Consider the following 26,667-nt stretch of genomic DNA (forward strand, 5'->3'; position numbering starts at 1 on the left):
GTTTGAGTGGATGTGTTTGAGTGGATGCATGTGTTTGAGTGGATGCGTGTGTTTGAGAGGATGCATGCGTTTGAGTAGATGTGTTTGAGTGGATGCATGTGTTTGAGTGGATGCGTGTGTTTGAGAGGATGCATGCGTTTGAGTAGATGTATGAGTTTGAGTGGATGTGTTTGAGTGGATTCGTGTGTTTGAGTGGATGCGTTTGAGTGGATGCGTTTGAGTGGATGCATGAGTTTGAGTGGATGCGTTTGAGTGGATGCATGCGTTTGAGTGGATGCATGCGTTTGAGTGGATGCATGCGTGTGTGGAAATACTTAGAAGACGAGCCAATGTTTTGGAGCGTATCGTTTCTGACAGGAAAGGCTTCAGACGTTTAAAACAGCGCTGTTGAATTTAATTTCTGTCAAAACCAGAACATAGGCCAGGAGCAGTAGGAGAGAGAGAGACAGACAGAGAGAGAGAAATGTACAGAGCTGAGCAGACTACACCACTTCTCCTAAGCTCAACAGGACTTTCTGGGGTAAATTCTGTATTAAAAAAACAGGTAAATAGCAGCACTGTCAAATGAAGCTCAGCCTAGATTAGGCTGGTATTACATCATGGCTGAAGCACACAGCAGGGTGGAAGACAAAGGTAATCAGAGGGCTGTGGGAGGAATAGGCACTGGAATAGACAGAGAGAAATAAAAGGATGAGAGGGAGAGAGAGAAAGGGCCTTCCTTTTGAAATGAAGCTAGCTTTCTGCCATTAGAGGAGAGGACGGAGACGGATAGTGGTATAGACCATAACAAGTGAAGAAAACAGAAGAAAAAGAAAGAGAGCAGGAAGACAGAGGAAGAGAGAGCAGAAAGACAGAGGAAGAGAGAGCAGAAAGAGAGGAAGAGAGAGCAGAAAGACAGAGGAAGAGAGAGCAGAAAGACAGAGGAAGAGAGAGCAGAAAGAGAGGAAGAGAGAGCAGAAAGACAGAGGAAGAGAGAGCTAGAGTGAGAGAGAAAAGACAGACAGAAAGAGAGATAATTTCCAGCTATGATCATCAGAATTCCTATAGCATGAGATCAGTCTTCCACTGACAAGTAATGACACAATATGAAACCTACGTACACTGAGTGAACAAAACATTAAACCCCGTCCTAATATTGAGTTGCTCCCCTTTTTGCCCTCAGAACAGCCTCAATTGTCCAAAGCGTTCCACAGGGATGCTGTCCCATGTTGGCTCAAATGCTTCCCACGGTTGTGTCAAGTTGGCTGGATGTCCTTTGGGTGGTGGACCATTCATGATACACACGGGAAACGGTTGAGCATGGAGAAACCCGGCAGCAGTGCGCCTGGCACCTACTATCATACCCCATTCAAAGGCACTTAAATATTTTGTCTTACCCATTCACCCTCTGAATGGCACACATACACAATCCATCTCTCAATTGTCTCAAGGATTAAAAATCCTCCTTCATCAACACTGATTGAAGTGGATTTAACAAGTGACATCAATAAGGGGTCATATCTTTCACCTGGATTAAACCTGGTGTATGTGTGTGTAACAGTTCCTTCCAAAATATATGCCTATATTAATAATATTGTCATTCCTGACCAATGTACATCTGTTTGTGTCCCAAATGCCCACCTATTCCCTATATAGTGCAAAACGTATGGCAAAAAATCTATGGGCCCTGGTCAAAAGTAGTGCACTATATAGGGAATAGGGTGGCATTTGAGACTCAAACCTTTGTGTTGTACAGGTAACTTCTTATGCTGTTTCCTGACATAGTTGGATTCTGTTGAAAGCTGCACCACATCTAGGTCAAGGACATTTTTTATACACACACACGAACACACGCGCACACACACAGCAGTAGTTTGTCACACACGCACACACAGACAACACACACACACACACACACACACACACACACCCACATAACACACACACACAGACAACACACACACACACCTGGTGGTCTGCTTTGTGCTGGACAGGATTAAAGACAGCATGGGGTCCAATTAGACTTCCAAAAACAACCACGGTGTAGGAGGAGCTACTGCTGTGTTTGTGTCTCAGAGAGAGAGAGTGTGTGTGTGTGTGTGTGTGTGTGTGTGTGTGTGTGTGTGTGTGTGTGTGTGTGTGTGTGTGTCAGAGGGAGAGAAAGAGAGAGCGAGAGAGAGGAGAGGGGGCATAGCAGCAGCTTTACTGTTTCCTATAGCAGGTTATCATAGACTAACAGCAGCTTTACTGTTTCCTGTAGCAGGTTATCACAGACTAACAGCAGCTTTACTGTTTCCTATAGCAGGTTATCACAGACTAGCAGCAGCTTTACTGTTTCCTGTAGCAGGTTATCACAGACTAACAGCAGCTTTACTGTTTCCTGTAGCAGGTTATCACAGACTAACAGCAGCTTCACTGTTTCCTATAGCAGGTTATCATAGACTAGCAGCAGCTTTACTGTTTCCTGTAGCAGGTTATCACAGACTAACAGCAGCTTTACTGTTTCCTGTAGCAGGTTATCACAGACTAACAGCAGCTTTACTGTTTCCTATAGCAGGTTATCATAGACTAGCAGCAGCTTTACTGTTTCCTGTAGCAGGTTATCACAGACTAACAGCAGCTTTACTGTTTCCTGTAGCAGGTTATCATAGACTAGCAGCAGCTTTACTGTTTCCTGTAGCAGGTTATCACAGACTAACAGCAGCTTTACTGTTTCCTATAGCAGGTTATCACAGACTAACAGCAGCTTTACTGTTTCCTGTAGCAGGTTATCACAGACTAACAGCAGCTTTACTGTTTCCTGTAGCAGGTTATCACAGACTAACAGCAGCTTTACTGTTTCCTGTAGCAGGTTATCACAGACTAACAGCAGCTTTACTGTTTCCTGTAGCAGGTTATCACAGACTAGCAGCAGCTTTACTGTTTCCTGTAGCAGGTTATCACAGACTAACAGCAGCTTTACTGTTTCCTGTAGCAGGTTATCACAGACTAGCAGCAGCTTTACTGTTTCCTGTAGCAGGTTATCATAGACTAGCAGCAGCTTTACTGTTTCCTGTAGCAGGTTATCACAGACTAGCAGCAGCTTTACTGTTTCCTGTAGCAGGTTATCACAGACTAACAGCAGCTTTACTGTTTCCTGTAGCAGGTTATCATAGACTAGCAGCAGCTTTACTGTTTCCTATAGCAGGTTATCACAGACTAACAGCAGCTTTACTGTTTCCTATAGCAGGTTATCACAGACTAACAGCAGCTTTACTGTTTCCTATAGCAGGTTATCACAGACTAACAGCAGCTTTACTGTTTCCTATAGCAGGTTATCACAAACTAACAGCAGCTTTACTGTTTCCTATAGCAGGTTATCATAGACTAACAACAGCTTTACTGTTTCCTGTAGCAGGTTATCACAGACTAACAGCAGCTTTAATGTTTCCTATAGCAGGTTATCACAGACTAACAGCAGCTTTACTGTTTCCTGTAGCAGGTTATCATAGACTAACAGCAGCTTTACTGTTTCCTATAGCAGGTTATCACAAACTAACAGCAGCTTTACTGTTTCCTATAGCAGGTTATCACAGACTAAAAGCAGCTTTACTGTTTCCTGTAGCAGGTTATCACAGACTAACAGCAGCTTTACTGTTTCCTATAGCAGGTTATCACAGACTAACAGCAGCTTTACTGTTTCCTGTAGCAGGTTATCATAGACTAGCAGCAGCTTTACTGTTTCCTGTAGCAGGTTATCATAGACTAACAGCAGCTTTACTGTTTCCTATAGCAGGTTATCACAGACTAACAGCAGCTTTACTGTTTCCTGTAGCAGGTTATCACAGACTAACAGCAGCTTTACTGTTTCCTATAGCAGGTTATCATAGACTAACAGCAGCTTTACTGTTTCCTGTAGCAGGTTATCACAGACTAACAGCAGCTTTACTGTTTCCTATAGCAGGTTATCACAGACTAACAGCAGCTTTACTGTTTCCTATAGCAGGTTATCACAGACTAACAGCAGCTTTACTGTTTCCTATAGCAGGTTATCATAGACTAGCAGCAGCTTTACTGTTTCCTGTAGCAGGTTATCACAGACTAACAGCAGCTTCACTGTTTCCTATAGCAGGTTATCACAGACTAACAGCAGCTTTACTGTTTCCTATAGCAGGTTATCACAGACTAACAGCAGCTTTACTGTTTCCTGTAGCAGGTTATCACAGACTAACAGCAGCTTTACTGTTTCCTATGGCAGGTTATCATAGACTAGCAGCAGCTTTACTGTTTCCTATAGCAGGTTATCACAGACTAACAGCAGCTTTACTGTTTCCTATAGCAGGTTATCATAGACTAGCAGCAGCTTTACTGTTTCCTATAGCAGGTTATCATAGACTAGCAGCAGCTTTACTGTTTCCTGTAGCAGGTTATCACAGACTAACAGCAGCTTTACTGTTTCCTATAGCAGGTTATCACAGACTAACAGCAGCTTTACTGTTTCCTATAGCAGGTTATCACAGACTAGCAGCAGCTTTACTGTTTCCTGTAGCAGGTTATCACAGACTAGCAGCAGCTTTACTGTTTCCTGTAGCAGGTTATCACAGACTAACAGCAGCTTTACTGTTTCCTGTAGCAGGTTATCATAGACTAACAGCAGCTTTACTGTTTCCTGTAGCAGGTTATCACAGACTAACAGCAGCTTTACTGTTTCCTGTAGCAGGTTATCACAGACTAACAGCAGCTTTACTGTTTCCTATAGCAGGTTATCACAGACTAACAGCAGCTTTACTGTTTCCTGTAGCAGGTTATCACAGACTAACAGCAGCTTTAGTGACTTTTCAGTGCTGACATTTACATTTGAAACAGGTTCTCTCACACATTTTCTTCATCTTCCCTGTTTTCCCACTTTTAATGTGTTCCTCTTCAAAGACTTGCTGGTCTTGCCTTGGAGCATTCATCAGAGCGGTCCTGAAACCCTACTCTTCCACCCTTCCTTGTCATTTCCTCCCCCACCCAGGGCAGTGCCGCCCAGCCCCAACGGAGGACTGAGAGGGCAGTGCCCATCTTACAAGGGCCACCACACCCCCTGACCTGGCATAAAGAGCGGAGACTGACAGAAGTACGTGAGTATCTCTCACTCTTACACACAATGTACCCATTAACTGAACATGCCCATGCCAACTGCTCACAAAGGTTGTACCTGAATGTGAGCACCCACATGCACACACACACAGAGAATCGTAGATACACACAGACCTAACAATAGTGGGAAAAGGCCTGGGATCCTCAATACACCAGAATACACCAGAATACTGCTTTTGAACCATAGTCCATAGTCCATTTCATGCATAAATACCAAAGAATAAAGCCTGAGAATTAAAGGTTTGATTTCTAAACATGACATATAATCCTGAACCGTAGTTCAGAAACCTCAACATGAGTTGTATTTATGAACCGTAGTTCACATCACACACACACACAAATATGGAGGTATTCAATCTTTCCTAGTGAACGTTAAAGCAGGTTACGTGTCAAAGGCACTTCACTACGGTTTAAACTACACATCTGAGTGGCAGCAGATTGCTCTCGTGTGTGTGGAAGCATTGTGGAGAGAGAGAGAGAGAAAGAGAGAAAGCACAGTAACAAGCCGGGGAAGATGTCCCATTGTCCTATTCATTAGCCTGGTACACACACCCGTACACACACCCGTACACACACCCGGACACACACCCGTACACACACCTGTACACACACATGTACACACACCCGTACACACACCCGTACACACACCTGTACACACACCCGTACACACACCTGTACACACACCCGTACACACACCCGTACACACACCCGTACACACACCCGTACACACACCCGTAGACTACTCATCACACAGAGGACAGAGTGATGGGGAGATCAGCCAATAAAAAAGATATAGAGAGAATAGAGAGAGAAATCAGATCAGACCAAGAGACAGATCAGAAAGACAGAGTGGTGACAACAAATCTAATCCTCTAGGGGTGAGGTGAGGTTCCACCAATCAAGGCCTTTCCATCCAATCAACATGCGGAGCTTAGATCCAGATACTCCCCCAACAAAGGAGCACAATATGGAACTAAATCCATCATGTTCCATTCAATCCAGCAGGAAATGGATTCCCTATAAAGAAGGTGACTGCTTACGTTACGGCAAACAGGAATGTATCATTTTGTAATACAGATTTGCTTGAACTTGGGTTCACCGCGAATAACGTTGGATGGAATTATAGATACTTGTGAGGAGGAGGAGGAGGAGAGCAGAGGAGGATAAAGACATGACAGGAGACATGTGTTTGTGTAACTGACACCTTGGCTCTGGTTGAGAATGTCATTCTCCAGACAGATTGGACTTAAGTAACAGACATGAAAATGCTCTGTACAGTAGGATCGGGTTAGCTGTGTGTGTGTGTGTGTGTGTGTGTGTGTGTGTGTGTGTATGTATGTATGTATGTATGTATGTATGTATGTGTGTGTGTGTGTGTGTGTGTGTGTGTGTTCTAGATAGATTTAACTGATAGTAACACAAACATAAAGCCACAAAGACAACGTACTGTAGGATCAGGTTAGTGATATTGTTAACAATACACAACTATGTGTCACCGTGTCTCTCTCCTGGTTGACTAGTGGAACACAGGGCTGTTTAGAAACAACACTGTCCTGTTGAAATGATGTAGGGCAGCATCGAGGCAGACAGCAACACACACACAACCTTTGACCCTAACCTGATGTGACTGACTTTCAACCTGAGTTTAAAGCTAAATCTCATAGCTAACATCAATCTTCTGGGCCTGTGTTCTCAAACCCAGTTGAAGTGCTGATCTAGGGTCAGTTTACTGTAAATCATAATGATTAAGAAGGGGTATCTGATTCTGATTCAGCATTCCTACTCAGATACTTTGTGAATATGCACTCAGGGGCCGTATGCGTCAAGCGTCTCTGAGTGGGAGTGCTGACTTAAGATCAGTTTGGCCTTTTACATCACTATTATGAAGAATGCATGGATGAAAACATACTCTGAGATGCTTTGTGAATACAGGCCCTGGTCGGAGGGATTGTCATTGCATTAGCTTTAGTTCAGTGAACCACCTCTGCTACAGTGACTCAGACACAAAGAAGAAAATAGGAGAGTCCCCAAAGCACATTGACCCCCATTTACTCTCTAGTAAACAACTCATGCCATTAAACTCAAACCCAAATATTACCATGCTCCACAAAGAGAGTTTTTGGCTGAGAGTGCAGGGCGAATAGTTAAGAGGGAGAAACGACACACACGATACTCAGGGTGAATATTTAGAGAGAGAAACGATACACACGATACTCAGGGTGAATAGTTAGAGAGAGAAACGATACACACGATACTCAGGGTGAATATTTAGAGAGAGAAACAACACACGATACTCAGGGTGAATATTTAGAGAGAGAAACGACACACACGATACTCAGGGTGAATAGTTAGAGAGAGAAACGACACACACGATACTCAGGGTGAATATTTAGAGAGAGAAACGATACACACGATACTCAGGGTGAATATTTAGAGAGAGAAACGATACACGATACTCAGGGTGAATATTTAGAGAGAGAAACGATACACACGATACTCAGGGTGAATATTTAGAGAGAGAAACAACACACGATACTCAGGGTGAATAGTTAGAGGGAGAAACGACACACACGATACTCAGGGTGAATAGTTAGAGGGAGAAACGACACACACGATACTCAGGGTGAATAGTTAGAGGGAGAAACGACACACACGATACTCAGGGTGAATATTTAGAGAGAGAAACGACACACGATACTCAGGGTGAATAGTTAGAGGGAGAAACGATACACGATACTCAGGGTGAATATTTAGAGAGAGAAACGACACACGATACTCAGGGTGAATATTTAGAGAGAGAAACGACACACGATACTCAGGGTGAATATTTAGAGAGAGAAACAACACACGATACTCAGGGTGAATAGTTAGAGAGAGAAACGACACACACGATACTCAGGGTGAATATTTAGAGAGAGAAACAACACACGATACTCAGGGTGAATAGTTAGAGGGAGATGTCATATTGGGCAGTACAAAATGTGATAAAGTACCGTTCCTAGGCAGTCATTGAAAATAATAATTTGTTCTTGCCTAGTTATTGCCTGACTTGCCTAGTTAAATAAAGGTAAAAAATGTTTTAAAATATCCAAGGTTGACACAAACTGGATGGAGAAGAGAAAGACTGGTCACTCTCTCAACACCAAGCCAACAGAAAAACTGACTGGAAAGCATCTCTCATCTTTGTTCCATCTCTTAACCATGTGGACATGCTCACTCTGTTGCACTCTCTACCCTGCTGAGCACCCACTACGCGCACGCGCACACACACACACACACACACACACACACGCAGACACGCAGACACGCAGACACACACACACACGCAGGCACACACACACACACACACACGCAGACACACACACACAGACACACACACACGCAGACACACACACACACACACACACACACACACACGGTAAGGAGTACATTCTACAGTAGTGCACTGGACCATATTCCACCTGGGAAGCTCCCCAAAACCAACACATTCACCACTAACTGACTGACTGTGTGTGTGTGTGTGTGTTTGTGCCTGCGAGCTTGTGTGCATACACGTGTCTGTGTGTATGTGTGTGTGCGTGCGTGTGTGTTTGTTTCTGCGAGATTGTGTGCCTACACGTGTGTGTGTGTGTGTGTGTGTGAGTGTTTGTGCCTGCGAGGGTGTGTGCCTGCACGTGTCTGTGTGTGTGTGTGTGTGTGTGTTTGTGTGTGTGTTTGTGTGTGTGTGTGTGTGCGTGTGCGTGTGAATGCATCTATTCACTCCTCTCATCTCCTCTCCAGATGAGTCCAGACTCTAGCCAGCCTTTCCTATTTCACCTGGCTCTCTACCATGGAATCTGCAGCCCTAATGTACCTCAACAGGAAAAAACACATCAACCATTATGCAACATAAACATTCATTAATATGACAAAATAGCATGCTTCATAACAGCTGTCAGCTATCACAGCATTATTTAGCATGATTAAAGATATGTCAATGTACATAGAAACATAGTCCATCTAGCCTGTTGGTGGATCAGTGTGCTCCTACACATACTATTCTACTCTGTATGTCACACACACACAATATCTGTGTCTGTCAGAGGAAATGTTGACTTGACCTAGGGGTCAACGTTAGTTCTGCTACCCTCAGCACACACTGAGCACACACACACACATGGTAGAGCTGATTTAAAGAGGATAGCATGCGCACACACACACACACACACACTGTAGAGCTGATTTAAAGAGGATAGCATGCACACACACACACAGTAGAGCTGATTTAAAGAGGATAGCATGCACACACACACACAGTAGAGCTGATTTAAAGAGGATAGCATGCACACACACACACACGGTAGAGCTGATTTAAAGAGGATAGCATGCACACACACACACAGTAGAGCTGATTTAAAGAGGATAGCATGCACACACACACACACGGTAGAGCTGATTTAAAGAGGTTAGCATGCACACACACACACATGGTAGAGCTGATTTAAAGAGGATAGCATGCACACACACACGGTAGAGCTGATTTAAAGAGGATAGCATGCACACACACACACACACAGTAGAGCTGATTTAAAGAGGATAGCATGCACACACACACACATGGTAGAGCTGATTTAAAGAGGATAGCATGCACACACACACACGGTAGAGCTGATTTAAAGAGGATAGCATGCACACACACACACGGTAGAGCTGATTTAAAGAGGATAGCATGCACACACACACAGGCAGGCCCCAACAATTCACACAAAAGCCATCCTGGTGCCATAACATGCTGGGTTAGCACATACAGTGACCTCCACCCAGCCAAACCCCTGAAGACAGAGAGAGAAAGAGATCAAAACCTTGACAAGGCACATGCTCAGTGAGCACAGCGTTGCCATTGAGAAGGTAGACACAGGACAACCTGGCTCCCTGTAGAGGAAAGGCTGTGCAACCACTGCACCACAGCAGAACCCAAGACAGATCTGCATTTCCTGACTAAATGTAAAAAATATTAAGGAATTAAGTGTCCTTTCCCAAATTTGAAACCCTTATTGAAGGTTTCAAAGACCTCTCTGATGAGAATAGGCTACCTGTCCTGTTGGGGGAAGACTCAGAGAGCTGTGGGTTGGCAGCGTACTACATTGCTGCCTGCCATAAGATGAGGGACAGTGTCTAACAGACCAACCAACCTGCACATGTCCTCTATGTTATTGTTACTGTCCATTGTATGGTTATTTTTACCCTTGATTATTGTTGTTCCTGATTGTCCAGTGACAAAGTATGCTTTGGCAATATGTACATTGTTACATCATGCCAATAACGCAATTTAAATGAGAGATGAAATTAGAGGGCTGGAGAAACGGAGAAGAGAAACATCTGTGGAGAGAAGTTCGGGAGCCCAAGTGACTCATGGGTCTAAGGCGATGCAGCTCAGTGCAAGAGGCGACACTACAGTCCCTGGTTCAAATCCAGGCTGAATCACATCCGGCCATGATTGGGAGTCCCATAGGGCAGTGCACAATTGGCCCAGCGTCGTCCGGGGTAGGCGTCATTGTAAACAAGAATTTGTTCTTAACTGACTTGCCTAGTTAAATAAAATAAATAAATAAGTGCTGTGGGCTGTAGAAGCCCCATTTGAGGGGGAACATGGAGAGATGTACTGGGGGTTGTAGAAGCACCATGGTAAGAGTACAGCATCAGGACTACTGTGGGTTGTAGAAGCCCCATGGTAACAGTACAGCATCAGGACTACTGTGGGTTGTAGAAGCCTCATGGTAACAGTACAGCATCAGGACTACTGTGGGTTGTAGAAGCACCATGGTAAGAGTACAGCATCAGGACTACTGTGGGTTGTAGAAGCCCCATGGTAAGAGTACATCATCAGGACTACTGTGGGTTGTAGAAGCCCCATGGTAACAGTACAGCATCAGGACTACTGTGGGTTGTAGAAGCCTCATGGTAACAGTACAACATCAGGACTACTGTGGGTTGTAGAATCCCCATGGTAACAGCACAGCATCAGGACTACTGTGGGTTGTAGAATCCCCATGGTAACAGCACAGCATCAGGACTACTGTGGGTTGTAGAATCCCCATGGTAACAGCACAGCATCAGGACTACTGTGGGTTGTAGAAGCCTCATGGTAACAGTACAACATCAGGACTACTGTGGGTTGTAGAATCCCCATGGTAACAGCACAGCATCAGGACTACTGTGGGTTGTAGAAGCCCCATGGTAACAGTACAACATCAGGACTACTGTGGGTTGTAGAATCCCCATGGTAACAGTACAGCATCAGGACTACTGTGGGTTGTAGAATCCCCATGGTAACAGCACAGCATCAGGACTACTGTGGGTTGTAGAAGCCTCATGGTAACAGTACAACATCAGGACTACTGTGGGTTGTAGAAGCCCCATGGTAACAGCACAGCATCAGGACTACTGTGGGTTGTAGAAGCCCCATGGTAACAGCACAGCATCAGGACTACTGGGGGTTGTAGAAGCACCATGGTAAGAGTACAGCATCAGGACTACTGTGGGTTGTAGAAGCACCATGGTAAGAGTACATCATCAGGACTACTGTGGGTTGTAGAAGCCCCATGGTAACAGTACAGCATCAGGACTACTGTGGGTTGTAGAAGCCTCATGGTAACAGTACAACATCAGGACTACTGTGGGTTGTAGAAGCCTCATGGTAACAGTACAACATCAGGACTACTGTGGGTTGTAGAATCCCCATGGTAACAGCACAGCATCAGGACTACTGTGTAACTCACCAGCATAACAACCACCGCTACCAGGCATAAAAGCCTGGACAAACAAACACAATAAACTGCCTGCACCTAGCCAATGGTAGAACACACACACACCAAGGACACCTTGTAAGCTACCCTCTCCCTGGCTCTGATTTGAATGAAAGGTAAATGTGAATCAACATTATGTTCAGGTGGCAGAAGTCTGTTCTTACTGCTAACCTTCCAGCCTTGTAGCCTTTTCATCCCCATAGCTGCTTTAGTCACTAAAGAAACCCCTCATTTGCCTAATTCATGTCACCTATTCTGGGTCTGCAGCCCAACTGGCACCCTATTCCCTATATAGTGCACTACTTTTGACCAGGACCCATAGGGTGCCATTTGGGACGCAATCCATGTCTGCGTATCCCATCGGAATACACAGATGGTATTACGTATTCTCACCCCCCAAAATATAAAGAAAGAAATGAATCTGAAATGCCAAGCTGTGTATAATAGGTTACTCTCCCCTCAGCTGTAGCTTCTCATCTTAACCCTGAGACAAGGGCTGCGTCTTGAATGGCACCCTATTCCCTATACTGTATAGTCCACTACATTTGACTAGAGCCCTATGAGCCCTTGTCAAAAGTAGTGCACATTGTAAGGACTAGGGTGGCATTTGGGACGCAGACAAGGTGACAGTAGAAATAGTGTAAATCCCCGAATCAAAAGAAAAGCAGCTTTAATGAGAGAGAGGGAGAGATGGAATGAGAGAGCGAGAGAGAGGGGAAGAGAGAGAGGGGGAGAGATGGAGTGAGGAGAGAGAGAGAGAGAGAGAGAGAGAGAGGGAGAGAGAGGGAGAGAGAGGGAGCGAGAGAGAGATGGAACGAGAGAGAGCGAGAGAGAGAGGGGAAGAGAGAGAGAGGGAGAGAAGGAGTGAGAAAGAGAGCAGGGAGAGATGGAGAGAGAGGGGAGATAGGGGGGTAGCACAGATATAGAGGGGGGGATGAGAGAGAAAGGGGGGGTTGAATCAGTGTGTGTAGGCGTGTGTGTACGTGTGTGTGTGCGTGTGTGTGTGGGTGTCCATTTGTCTCTCTGTAAATAGGCTCAGGCTGTCATACTTGAGTAAAAGTAAAGATACCTTAATAGAAAATGACTCAAGTAAAAGTGAAAGTCATCCAGTAAAATACTACTTTAGTAAAAGTCTAAAAGTATTTAGTTGCAAATATACTTGGGTATATAAATTAAATAGAATTGCTACAATAAAGTAAAAGTATGAATAATTTCAAATTCTTTACATAAAGTAAATCAGATGGTACCATTTTCTTGTTTTTTTTGCCACTCAGACATCATTTACAGATAGCCAGGGGAAGACTCCAACACTCAGAAATCATTTACAGATAGCCAGGGGAACACTCCAACACTCAGACATCATTTACAGATAGCCAGGGGAAGACTCCAACACTCAGACATCATTTACAGATAGCCAGGGGAACACTCAGACATCATTTACAGATAGCCAGGGGAAGACTCCAACACTCAGACATCATTTACAGATAGCCAGGGGAACACTCCAACACTCAGACATCATTTACAGATAGCCAGGGGAAGACTCCAACACTCAGACATCATTTACAGATAGCCAGGGGAACACTCCAACACTCAGACATCATTTACAGATAGCCAGGGGAAGACTACAACACTCAGACATCATTTACAGATAGCCAGGGGAACACTCCAACACTCAGACATAATTTACAGATAGCCAGGGGAAGCCTACAACACTCAGACATCATTTACAGATAGCCAGGGGAACACTCCAACACTCAGACATAATTTACAGATAGCCAGGGGAAGACTCCAACACTCAGGCATCATTTACAGATAGCCAGGGGAACACTCCAACACTCAGACATCATTTACAGATAGCCAGGGGAAGACTCCAACACTCAGACATCATTTACAGATAGCCAGGGGAAGACTCCAACACTCAGACATCATTTACAGATAGCCAGGGGAACACTCCAACACTCAGACATCATTTACAGGAAGCCAGGGGAAGACTCCAACACTCAGACATCATTTACAGATAGCCAGGGGAAGACTCCAACACTCAGGCATCATTTACAGATAGCCAGGGGAAGACTCCAACACTCAGTCATCATTTACAGATAGCCAGGGGAAGACTCCAACACTCAGACATCATTTACAGATAGCCAGGGGAAGACTCCAACACTCAGGCATCATTTACAGATAGCCAGGGGAACACTCCAACACTCAGGCATAATTTACAGATAGCCAGGGGAAGACTCCAACACTCAGACATCATTTACAGATAGCCAGGGGAAGACTCCAACACTCAGGCATCATTTACAGATAGCCAGGGGAACACTCCAACACTCAGGCATCATTTACAGATAGCCAGGGGAAGACTCCAACACTCAGACATCATTTACAGATAGCCAGGGGAACACTCCAACACTCAGACAGAATTTACAGATAGCCAGGGGAAGACTCCAACACTCAGACATCATTTACAGATAGCCAGGGGAACACTCCAACACTCAGACATCATTTACAGATAGCCAGGGGAACACTCCAACACTCAGGCATCATTTACAGATAGCCAGGGGCACACTGCAACACTCAGACATCATTTACAGATAGCCAGGGGAACACTCCAACACTCAGGCATCATTTACAGATAGCCAGGGGAAGACTCCAACACTCAGACATCATTTACAGATAGCCAGGGGAAGACTCCAACACTCAGACATAATTTACAGATAGCCAGGGGAACACTCCAACACTCAGGCATCATTTACAGATAGCCAGGGGAAGACTCCAACACTCAGACATAATTTACAGATAGCCAGGGGAACACTCCAACACTCAGACATCATTTACAGATAGCCAGGGGAAGACTCCAACACTCAGACATCATTTACAGATAGCCAGGGGAAGACTCCAACACTCAGGCATCATTTACAGATAGCCAGGGGAAGACTCCAACACTCAGACATCATTTACAGATAGCCAGGGGAAGACTCCAACACTCAGGCATCATTTACAGATAGCCAGGGGAAGACTCCAACACTCAGACATCATTTACAGATAGCCAGGGGAACACTCCAACACTCAGACATCATTTACAGATAGCCAGGGGAAGACTCCAACACTCAGACATAATTTACAGATAGCCAGGGGAAGACTCCAACACTCAGACATAATTTACAGATAGCCAGGGGAACACTCCAACACTCAGACATAATTTACAGATAGCCAGGGGAACACTCCAACACTCAGGCATCATTTACAGATAGCCAGGGGCACACTGCAACACTCAGACATCATTTACAGATAGCCAGGGGAACACTCCAACACTCAGGCATCATTTACAGATAGCCAGGGGAACACTCCAACACTCAGGCATCATTTACAGATAGCCAGGGGCACACTGCAACACTCAGACATCATTTACAGATAGCCAGGGGAACACTCCAACACTCAGGCATCATTTACAGATAGCCAGGGGAAGACTCCAACACTCAGACATCATTTACAGATAGCCAGGGGAAGACTCCAACACTCAGACATCATTTACAGATAGCCAGGGGAACACTCCAACACTCAGGCATCATTTACAGATAGCCAGGGGAACACTCCAACACTCAGGCATCATTTACAGATAGCCAGGGGAAGACTCCAACACTCAGACATCATTTACAGATAGCCAGGGGAACACTCCAACACTCAGACATCATTTACAGATAGCCAGGGGAAGACTCCAACACTCAGACATCATTTACAGATAGCCAGGGGAAGACTCCAACACTCAGGCATCATTTACAGATAGCCAGGGGAAGACTCCAACACTCAGACATCATTTACAGATAGCCAGGGGAAGACTCCAACACTCAGACATCATCTACAGATAGCCAGGGGAAGACTCCAACACTCAGACATCATTTACAGATAGCCAGGGGAACACTCCAACACTCAGGCATCATTTACAGATAGCCAGGGGCACACTGCAACACTCAGACATCATTTACAGATAGCCAGGGGAACACTCCAACACTCAGGCATCATTTACAGATAGCCAGGGGCACACTGCAACACTCAGACATCATTTACAGATAGCCAGGGGAACACTCCAACACTCAGACATCATTTACAGATAGCCAGGGGAACACTCCAACACTCAGACATCATTTACAGATAGCCAGGGGAACACTCCAACACTCAGGCACATTTACAGATAGCCAGGGGCACACTGCAACACTCAGACATCATTTACAGATAGCCAGGGGAACACTCCAACACTCAGGCATCATTTACAGATAGCCAGGGGAAGACTCCAACACTCAGACATAATTTACAGATAGCCAGGGGAAGACTCCAACACTCAGACATAATTTACAGATAGCCAGGGGAACACTCCAACACTCAGGCATCATTTACAGATAGCCAGGGGAAGACTCCAACACTCAGACATAATTTACAGATAGCCAGGGGAACACTCCAACACTCAGACATCATTTACAGATAGCCAGGGGAAGACTCCAACACTCAGACATCATTTACAGATAGCCAGGGGAAGACTCCAACACTCAGGCATCATTTACAGATAGCCAGGGGAAGACTCCAACACTCAGACATCATTTACAGATAGCCAGGGGAAGACTCCAACACTCAGGCATCATTTACAGATAGCCAGGGGAAGACTCCAACACTCAGACATCATTTACAGATAGCCAGGGGAACACTCCAACACTCAGACATCATTTACAGATAGCCAGGGGAAGACTCCAACACTCAGACATAATTTACAGATAGCCAGGGGAAGACTCCAACACTCAGACATAATTTACAGATAGCCAGGGGAACACTCCAACACTCAGACATAATTTACAGATAGCCAGGGGAACACTGCAACACTCAGGCATCATTTACAGATAGCCAGGGGAACACTGCAACACTCAGACATCATTTACAGATAGCCAGGGGAACACTCCAACACTCAGGCATCATTTACAGATAGCCAGGGGAACACTCCAACACTCAGGCATCATTTACAGATAGCCAGGGGCACACTGCAACACTCAGACATCATTTACAGATAGCCAGGGGAACACTCCAACACTCAGGCATCATTTACAGATAGCCAGGGGAAGACTCCAACACTCAGACATCATTTACAGATAGCCAGGGGAAGACTCCAACACTCAGACATCATTTACAGATAGCCAGGGGAAGACTCCAACACTCAGACATAATTTACAGATAGCCAGGGGCACACTCCAACACTCAGGCATCATTTACAGATAGCCAGGGGCACACTCCAACACTCAGACATCATTTACAGATAGCCAGGGGAAGACTCCAACACTCAGGCATCATTTACAGATAGCCAGGGGAAGACTCCAACACTCAGACATCATTTACAGATAGCCAGGGGAAGACTCCAACACTCAGACATAATTTACAGATAGCCAGGGGAACACTCCAACACTCAGGCATCATTTACAGATAGCCAGGGGAACACTCCAACACTCAGGCATCATTTACAGATAGCCAGGGGAAGACTCCAACACTCAGACATCATTTACAGATAGCCAGGGGAACACTCCAACACTCAGACATCATTTACAGATAGCCAGGGGAAGACTCCAACACTCAGACATCATTTACAGATAGCCAGGGGAAGACTCCAACACTCAGGCATCATTTACAGATAGCCAGGGGAAGACTCCAACACTCAGACATCATTTACAGATAGCCAGGGGAAGACTCCAACACTCAGACATCATCTACAGATAGCCAGGGGAAGACTCCAACACTCAGACATAATTTACAGATAGCCAGGGGAACACTCCAACACTCAGGCATCATTTACAGATAGCCAGGGGCACACTCCAACACTCAGACATCATTTACAGATAGCCAGGGGAAGACTCCAACACTCAGGCATCATTTACAGATAGCCAGGGGAAGACTCCAACACTCAGACATAATTTACAGATAGCCAGGGGAACACTCCAACACTCAGGCATCATTTACAGATAGCCAGGGGCACACTCCAACACTCAGACATCATTTACAGATAGCCAGGGGAACACTCCAACACTCAGGCATCATTTACAGATAGCCAGGGGAAGACTCCAACACTCAGACATCATTTAGAGATAGCCAGGGGAAGACTCCAACACTCAGACATAATTTACAGATAGCCAGGGGAACACTCCAACACTCAGGCATCATTTACAGATAGCCAGGGGAAGACTCCAACACTCAGACATCATTTACAGATAGCCAGGGGAACACTCCAACACTCAGACATCATTTACAGATAGCCAGGGGAAGACTCCAACACTCAGGCATCATTTACAGATAGCCAGGGGAAGACTCCAACACTCAGACATCATTTACAGATAGCCAGGGGAAGACTCCAACACTCAGACATCATCTACAGATAGCCAGGGGAACACTCCAACACTCAGGCATCATTTACAGATAGCCAGGGGAACTGATCAGAGGCAGTAGGGATGATAAGGGATGATCTTTTGATAAGTCTGTGAAATGAAACACGCTGCTCTTTGAAAAGCCCTATAGGCTCTGGTCAAAAGACGTGCACTAGCCTATAGAGGGAATAAGGTGCCTTCGTGACAGCCCAGAATACGATATGATACTCACAACAACAAAACAGACTACAAAGTCCCTCTCATTCAGCTGTGGGCTGGAGGGTTTAACTGTTTCCAGAAATCAACTGACGGGTTGATTGATAGTTTCACTGAAGGTTTGTCTGTTTCTCATTCTACACAGAAGCCCATGAAGTAAGACACTGATGAGTTACACACCATCAACTGAACAACTGCTTACTCTCTCACACACACACACACACACACCGTCTTGATCAACCTGCCAGTGTTCTACAGTGTTCTCTACCCAGCCTCCACATGGTTGACATCAGCCAGTCCTCTCTACCCAACCTCCACATGGTTGGCATCAGCCAGTCCTCTCTACCCAACCTCCACATGGTTGACATCAGCCAGTCCTCTCTACCCAGCCTACACATGGTTGGCATCAGCCAGTCCTCTCTACCCAGCCTCCACATGGTTGGCATCAGCCAGTCCTCTCTACCCAGCCTCCACATGGTTGACATGCCAGTCAGTTTTAATACCAGAAACATATGGACTCCATTATTGTGATGCATCAGATCTTATTGTTCCACTGCTTCTCCAGATTTTCACTTTCCCCTCTCTATGGAATATGGCTGCAGTCTGTGTCAGTGTGTGTCCTTTTAAATAGCCTCTGCAGGCCAGACCTCTAGAGTCACGAACCTCTGAGATGACTGAAGACTTAGAGTTTTTATTCAGTTCTATAATTATATAGCATGTGAGTTTAAGTATGCCCTTTGTAGCTGGCACATTAAAACACCATCTTTGAGGACAGCTTGTGTGTGCGTGCGTGTATCAGTGTGTGTGTGTCTGTGTGTGTCTGTGTGTGTCCGTGTTGTGACGGCCCTGAATTATTTTGAGCCGTCTCAGTGCTTGACGGACCAGATGGGACTCATTCCCTCCCAAACTAAAAGGAGAAACCAATGTTTTCTCTGGTAGGCACAACCTACCTGGCACCCCTATAAATAATAACCTCAAGTCAAAACCGTTACAGTGTATGTATGTCTGTGTGTGTCAGTGTGTGCGTGTGTGTGTCCGTTTGAGGGCCACCAGATGAGAAAGACAAAACAGGACTTACCCACCTCAATTTCTCAGGATGACATCACTCCTACCCAAAACGCAGGGTGATTGGTCAGAGATTGGCCTATCAGTGTAACGGACATCAGCGGGGACAATGATAGGAGCAGGGTAACATTGCCCCTAGATGCTGATCTTGTGTCAGTTCGGCATTTTCCCCACTAATGGTTAAGGTTAGGATTGGGGGAGGGGAAGCTGATCCTGGATCTGGGCTTTCACTCTGTCTGCAATAGCATTCAGAAGGAAGAGTGTATCTCTGTGGTGCTGATTATGGTTAGCATATACATATAACACAACACCCACACGTACTGTACATCTGAGAGCACAGAGGCACACACCCTCTCTCACACACATGGAGCTTGTTTTCTATTCGTTTTGACACTGCATGCTTTTATTGCTCACTGAGAGGTACTCAGCCTGCCTGAGAGTGTGACAGCAAATGAAGACTAGGCAGTGCTAAACAGCAGTCAATGTGTGTGTGTGTGTGTGTGTGTGTGTGTGTGTGTGTGTGTGTGAGGGGGGGCTAACCTAGCCTCCATTAACACAATAAAGTAAACACCTAGCTAGCTAACTGTGTTTTCATTTACAACTCATTACTCAACCATTGGAATCCACAGAGAGGTAAAATACACACACACAGACACTGTACATCAACACACCGTAAAGTACACACACACACACACACACACACACACACACAACACAACCTGGAGTGACAAAGCAGCCATCAACAGGAGGTTGCTCAGGTGCAGAAAGAGTCCTGATCAATGAACTAATCAATTATTGTCTAAATAAATGGATGGATGGATCGATAAATGAATTACTAAATGAACGAACAAATTAAACAAATTAAGAAACTAATGATGGAACAATAGTATCATCTTGGGATTTGTCCCTAGTTGGGATGATCTATAATTAAGATGGGTAGCCCAACACAGACTGGATTTGTCCCTAGTTGGGATGATCTATAATTAAGATGGGTAGCCCAACACAGATTGGATTTGTCCCTAGTTGGGATGATCTATAATTAAGATGGGTAGCCCAACACAGACTGGATTTGTCCCTAGTTGGGATGATCTATAATTAAGATGGGTAGCCCAACACAGACTGGATTTGTCCCTAGTTGGGATGATCTAGAATTATGATGGGTAGCCCAACACAGAATGGATTTGTCCCCATGATCTTTAAGACGAGCCGTGGAAAATCAGAGAATGGACAGACCTGGAGATCTGTCTGTCTGTCTGTCTGTCTGTCTGTCTGTCTGTCTGTCTGTCTGTCTGTCTGTCTGTCTGTCTGTCTGTCTGTCTGTCTGTCTGTCTGTCTGTCTGTCCAGGATGGATATGGCTGTAGCCATTCTCACTGTGTGTATGTAACATCCTCTTGCCTGAGTTAACAAACACATCTGTCTGTACACAGCTCCTGTGCTCTCAACATCTGCAATATAAACAATCTATTGCAATGCAACACAACACAAAGCAACACAACAGAAAGCAACACAACACAACGCAAAGCAACACAACACAAAGCAACACAACACAAAGCAACACAACACAACACAACACAATGCAACACAACACAAAGCAACACAACACAACACAATGCAACACAACACAACGCAACACAATGCAACACAACACAATGCAACACAACACAAAGCAACACAACACAACACAATGCAACACAATACAACACAACACAATGCAACACAAAGCAACACAACACAAAGCAACACAACACAAAGCAACACAACACAATGCAACGCAACACAACGCAACACAACACAATGCAACACAAAGCAACACAACACAATGCAACACAACACAAAGCAAAACAAAGCAACACAACACAACAGAAAGCAATACTACACTACAAAACATATTGCAATGCAACACAAAGCAACACAACACAATGCAACACAACACAAAGCAACACAACACAAAGCAACACAACACAAAGCAACACAAAGCAATACAACACAAAGCAACACAACACAATGCAACACAACACAATGCAACACAATGCAACACAACACAAAGCAAAACAAAGCAACACAACACAAAGCAACACAACACAAAGCAACACAACACAAACCAACACAACAGAAAGCAATACTACACTACAAAAATATTGCAATGCAACACAACACAAAGCAACACAACACAATGCAACACAACACAAAGCAACACAAAGCAACACAACAGAACGCAATACTACACTACAAAGCATATTGTAATGCAACACAAAGCAACACAACACAACACAAAGCAACACAACACAAAGCAACACAACACAAAGCAACACAACACAACACAACACAATGCAACACAACACAAAGCAACACAACGCAACACAACATGTCGCAGCACAAAACACAACATAACATAAAGTGGATCTGTAGTGAGAGGCTGTGGAATTCTATTTAACCAAACAGAAACAGTCCAAAGGACTGGGGCTTCATTTAAAAACAACAAGATGTTTTCATTCACTAAACCTGTTGCTCATTGTTCTCTTACATACCACAGCACACACCCACACCCTTTTACAACAGACACACACACAGTCACAGAAAACATCACACGTCATAAAGTATCATCGCTGCAGATTCTAGACCAAACATAGTGATTCAAGCTCTTTCAAGCTTCCAATTGAAGGTGCCTATTGAAAATACACAAAGGCGCTCTTAGAAACTGAGGGAGGCGGAGAGGAGAGCTACGAAGCCATAAAAACAACTCAAGTCAGGTCCGTCTGCTACAGCTGCATTACTGCTCTCAACTGCGGTTAGTGTGAAAATGATTCTATGGAGAGTGAGTGAAGAGAAAGACATCTACAGTACCTACCATTTAGTAGAAAACTAAATCCCTTCCTCAGTGGAATACGTTTACCTACCATTTAGTAGAAAACTAAATCCCTTCCTCGGTGGAATACGTTTACCTACCATTTAGTACAAAACTAAATCCCTTCCTCGGTGGAATACGTTTACCTACCATTTAGTACAAAACTAAATCCCTTCCTCGGTGGAATACGTTTACCTACCATTTAGTACAAAACTAAATCCCTTCCTCGGTGGAATACGTTTACCTACCATTTAGTACAAAACTAAATCCCTTCCTCGGTGGAATACGTTTACCTACCATTTAGTACAAAACTAAATCCCTTCCTCAGTGGAATACGTTTACCTACCATTTAGTACAAAACTAAATCCCTTCCTCAGTGGAATACGTTTACCTACCATTTAGTAGAAAACTAAATCCCTTCCTCGGTGGAATACGTTTACCTACCATTTAGTACAAAACTAAATCCCTTCCTCGGTGGAATACGTTTACCTACCATTTAGTACAAAACTAAATCCCTTCCTCGGTGGAATACGTTTACCTACCATTTAGTACAAAACTAAATCCCTTCCTCGGTGGAATACGTTTACCTACCATTTAGTACAAAACTAAATCCCTTCCTCGGTGGAATACGTTTACCTACCATTTAGTACAAAACTAAATCCCTTCCTCAGTGGAATAGTGAGCTCTTTCTTCCCTTTTCAATTCTATCTATATTCATGCTCTTGTATTGGGAGGGATGGGTTCTCCCATCTCATAGCCCTCTGGGTGCTGGGGACCTTGAAATGTACACACACACACACACACACACACACACAACCACATGCTCGTACACACATGCTCTCTCACACACACACACACTGGGACCATGCTCCCACCCATCCAGGACATCTACTTGAAACAATGCCTGAGGAAGGCCTGCAGCATCATCAAGGACCCCCCCCCCCCCCCCCCTCCCTTGGGACAATTGAGAGATGGATTGTCTATGTGTGCCATTCAGAGGGTGAATGGGCAAGACAAAATATCTAAGTGCCTTTGAACGGTGTATGGTAGTAGGTGCCAGGCGCACCAGTTTGAGTGTGTCACAAACGGGTTTTTCACGCTCTACAGTTTCCTGTGTGTATAAAGAATGGTTCACCACCCAAAGGACATCCAGCCAACTTGACACAACTGTGGGAAGCAGTGGAGTCAACATGGGACAGCATCCCTGTGGAACGCTTTTGACCTCTTGTAGAGTCCATGCCCCATCAACTCAATATTAGGAAGGTGTTCCTAATGTTTTGTACACTCAGTGTATACATTCATGTTACACACACATTATAACTGCTGCTTACCAGACTGTTATTAACCTGCTCAGTTGATACACTTCCCTCCAATCCCCCATTGCCCAGAACACATGTACATATCGGACTAGAAATGGTTCCTTCCTGTTTTATACTTGTACTAAAATGTTTGTTCTATTCTACTGAGCCATTTACTTTATGTTTGTAGTCTTATATTGTATTATTGGTTATTGTTGTTGCATTGTGGAGAAGGAACCTGCAAGTAAGCATTTCATTGGACGATGTATACCATGTGTATCCTGTACACTGTTAGACTAATATGTGCGCGCACACACACACACACACACACACACACACACACACACACACACACACACACACACCTCCTAAGCCCTCAGAGTAGTGGGGTTGAAAGTAGGAACATCCTGTAGGGGAGAAAGAGGTCATGCTAGGATACACTCTGTATGGGTACTGGGCTGACTTAAAACAAATTGAAACCACACACCTCCCATGACTGGAGAAACTACATCAGGAAGACATACACATCCCTGGGGTCTCACTTAAAACACACACACACACTGATCTTGTTAACTTATATAAGTATTGAATAAGTAATACATGCTGAAGTGAACAACTACACACTAAACATGCCGTTAGCATCATCAGAATCACCTCAACATCCGAGCAGAGCTAAATTAAAATATGTCATCAATTCTGCCTCTCCAGCTTTCCTACATTCATTTAGAACACGAGACACAAATCTGGGGCTGGTACTGCTGAATTACTAGGATAAACCAACCAGCTAACATCAGAAACAAGCCTTGGGGAGACACAGACAGGCAGACAGACAGACAGACAGACAGACAGAGAGACAGACAGACAGACAGACAGACAGACAGACAGACAGACAGACAGACAGACAGACAGACAGACAGACAGACAGACAGACAGAGAGACAGAGAGAGAGAGAGAGAGAGAGAGAGACAGACAGAGACAGAGACAGACACACACTGTGTGCCATACGACAGCCATCAGCTAGATGAGATTGACACGTAGCAGGCAGATGAAAGACAAGACTCAGCCCTCTGTTCATTCCTCCCTGCAGTCACATTCTACTGAGGTCTCTCACTTTCATACATCCATTATTCCCTACACTACATGGTGTGGCGAGGACACACACACACACACACACACACACACACACACACACACGCACACACGCACACTGTGACAACAACATGCAGTGCTGGGGATCGACTCATGGAATCTGTGCCTTGCAGAATACTGGGGAGCAAGCTGTCGGGGAGCACTTACACAGCTTTATCTGTGTGTGTATGTATTTGTGTATGCATTTGTTTATGTGTGTGTATGTGTGTGTGTATATCTGTGTGTGTGTACTCACCTTGTCACCACAGTCAAGCGGGCTGGATCCACTCTTGTTCCCACAGTCTTCCTGAAACACAGAGAAAATCACAAGCCACATGTTGGTTGTTTGTCTATTCAATTCAGTCCTGTATGAAAACAAATCTAGAAAATGAATAACATTACATTTCTCTCCCCATTACTTAGATGTTTGTTCTCTTACAGTATATTCCTTGAGAGCTTGATTCTCTGATTGTATTAGATTGATTCAAGTGTTAAATGTGTTTTTATTTCCAAAATGAAACCAGTCAAAACCTGGTGATGACCACATGAATATCCATCAAGTCTCCAATGATTTGTGATGGGCTGGATCCAAAAAGTCCTATTTCTCCTCCAGGATGTGACAGTAACTTGTTGGTATTCTACCAGCTCTCTCAATTTCCTATTTTCATCAAGGGAATATGATAGTCTCCTTCTCTCTTTCTGTCTATCCTCAACCCCCACCCCTCTCTCTTTCTCCAATCCCATCTTTCTCTCCGTTCTTTCAAACCAAATCGCTCTCCAAACCATCCTTCTATTTTCTCCAATCTCTCTCCCTTCCAACCCCTCCCTCTCTCCATCTCCCCTTCTCTCTTACTCCCCCACCTCTCTAACCCAATCTCTCTCCCTTCCAACCCCTCCATCTCCCCTTCTCTCTTACTCCCCCCACCTCTCTAACCCAATCTCTCTCCCTTCCAACCCCTCCCTCTCTCCATCTCCCCTTCTCTCTTACTCCCTCCATCTCTCTAACCCAATCTCTCTCCCTTCCAACCCCTCCCTCTCTCCATCACTCCAGCCTCTCTAGGTAGTGACAGGTAGTTTATTCCCTCCTATTCTGACAGATGTCAGCTTTGACAACCCTGCCTCATCCTCCACAAGGATTACTCTCCTTCCAAGAGATATGGCTCTGTGTATCGCATCCTCTAACTCATTACAACACACACACACACACACACACACACACACGCACACATGCACACACACGTACACACTAGTGCTGTCAAATTCAAATCTCGACCTGGAAGCCAATTCCACTGCTTTTTCATTCTTCCTAATCAGGGACTGATTTCAACCTGCGACACCAGGTGGCTGCAATAATTATCAGGTAGAGCAGAAACCCAGTAGGGTCCGGACATCGTAGGGTCAGAGTTCAATACCCCTGCTCTAGAGGTTTATGCCTTATTTGAGGAATATGTAACATTCTGTCTCTCATGTCCCAGAGGACAGTAGGCATATACACTGACTGGACAAAACATTATGAACACCTGCTGAAAGCTAGAGGACAGTAGACATATACACTGACTGGACAAAACATTATGAACACCTGCTGAAAGCTAGAGGACAGTAGACATATACACTGACTGGACAAAACATTATGAACACCTGCTGAAAGCTAGAGGACAGTAGACATATACACTGACTGGACAAAACATTATGAACACCTGCTGAAAGCTAGAGGACAGTAGGCATATACACTGACTGGACAAAACATTATGAACACCTGCTGAAAGCTAGAGGACAGTAGACATATACACTGACTGGACTAAACATTATGAACACCTGCTGAAAGCTAGAGGACAGT

The 26,667-nt window shown here is 44.7% G+C and overlaps 1 protein-coding gene across 7 annotated transcripts in view; it reads right to left on the reverse strand.

Moving 5' to 3' along the window:
* LOC118964944 (cell migration-inducing and hyaluronan-binding protein) overlaps positions 1 to 26,667 on the reverse strand; it is a 165,993-nt gene that overhangs the window by 131,344 nt on the left and 7,982 nt on the right. For 4 of the 7 annotated variants that reach the window (XM_090239146.1, XM_090239149.1, XM_090239150.1 and 1 more), the window contains exon 2: positions 25,087 to 25,137. The exons of the other annotated variants lie outside the window; for them this stretch is intronic. The gene's annotated coding sequence lies outside the window, so the exon portion shown is untranslated. The remainder of the gene's footprint in view (positions 1 to 25,086; positions 25,138 to 26,667) is intronic. 7 annotated transcript variants of the gene reach the window in all.

Source organism: Oncorhynchus mykiss, chromosome 6 (genome assembly GCF_057628025.1).
Source record: "Oncorhynchus mykiss isolate SJ-2025 chromosome 6, ASM5762802v1, whole genome shotgun sequence".
Classification (NCBI taxonomy): Eukaryota; Metazoa; Chordata; class Actinopteri; order Salmoniformes; family Salmonidae; genus Oncorhynchus; species Oncorhynchus mykiss.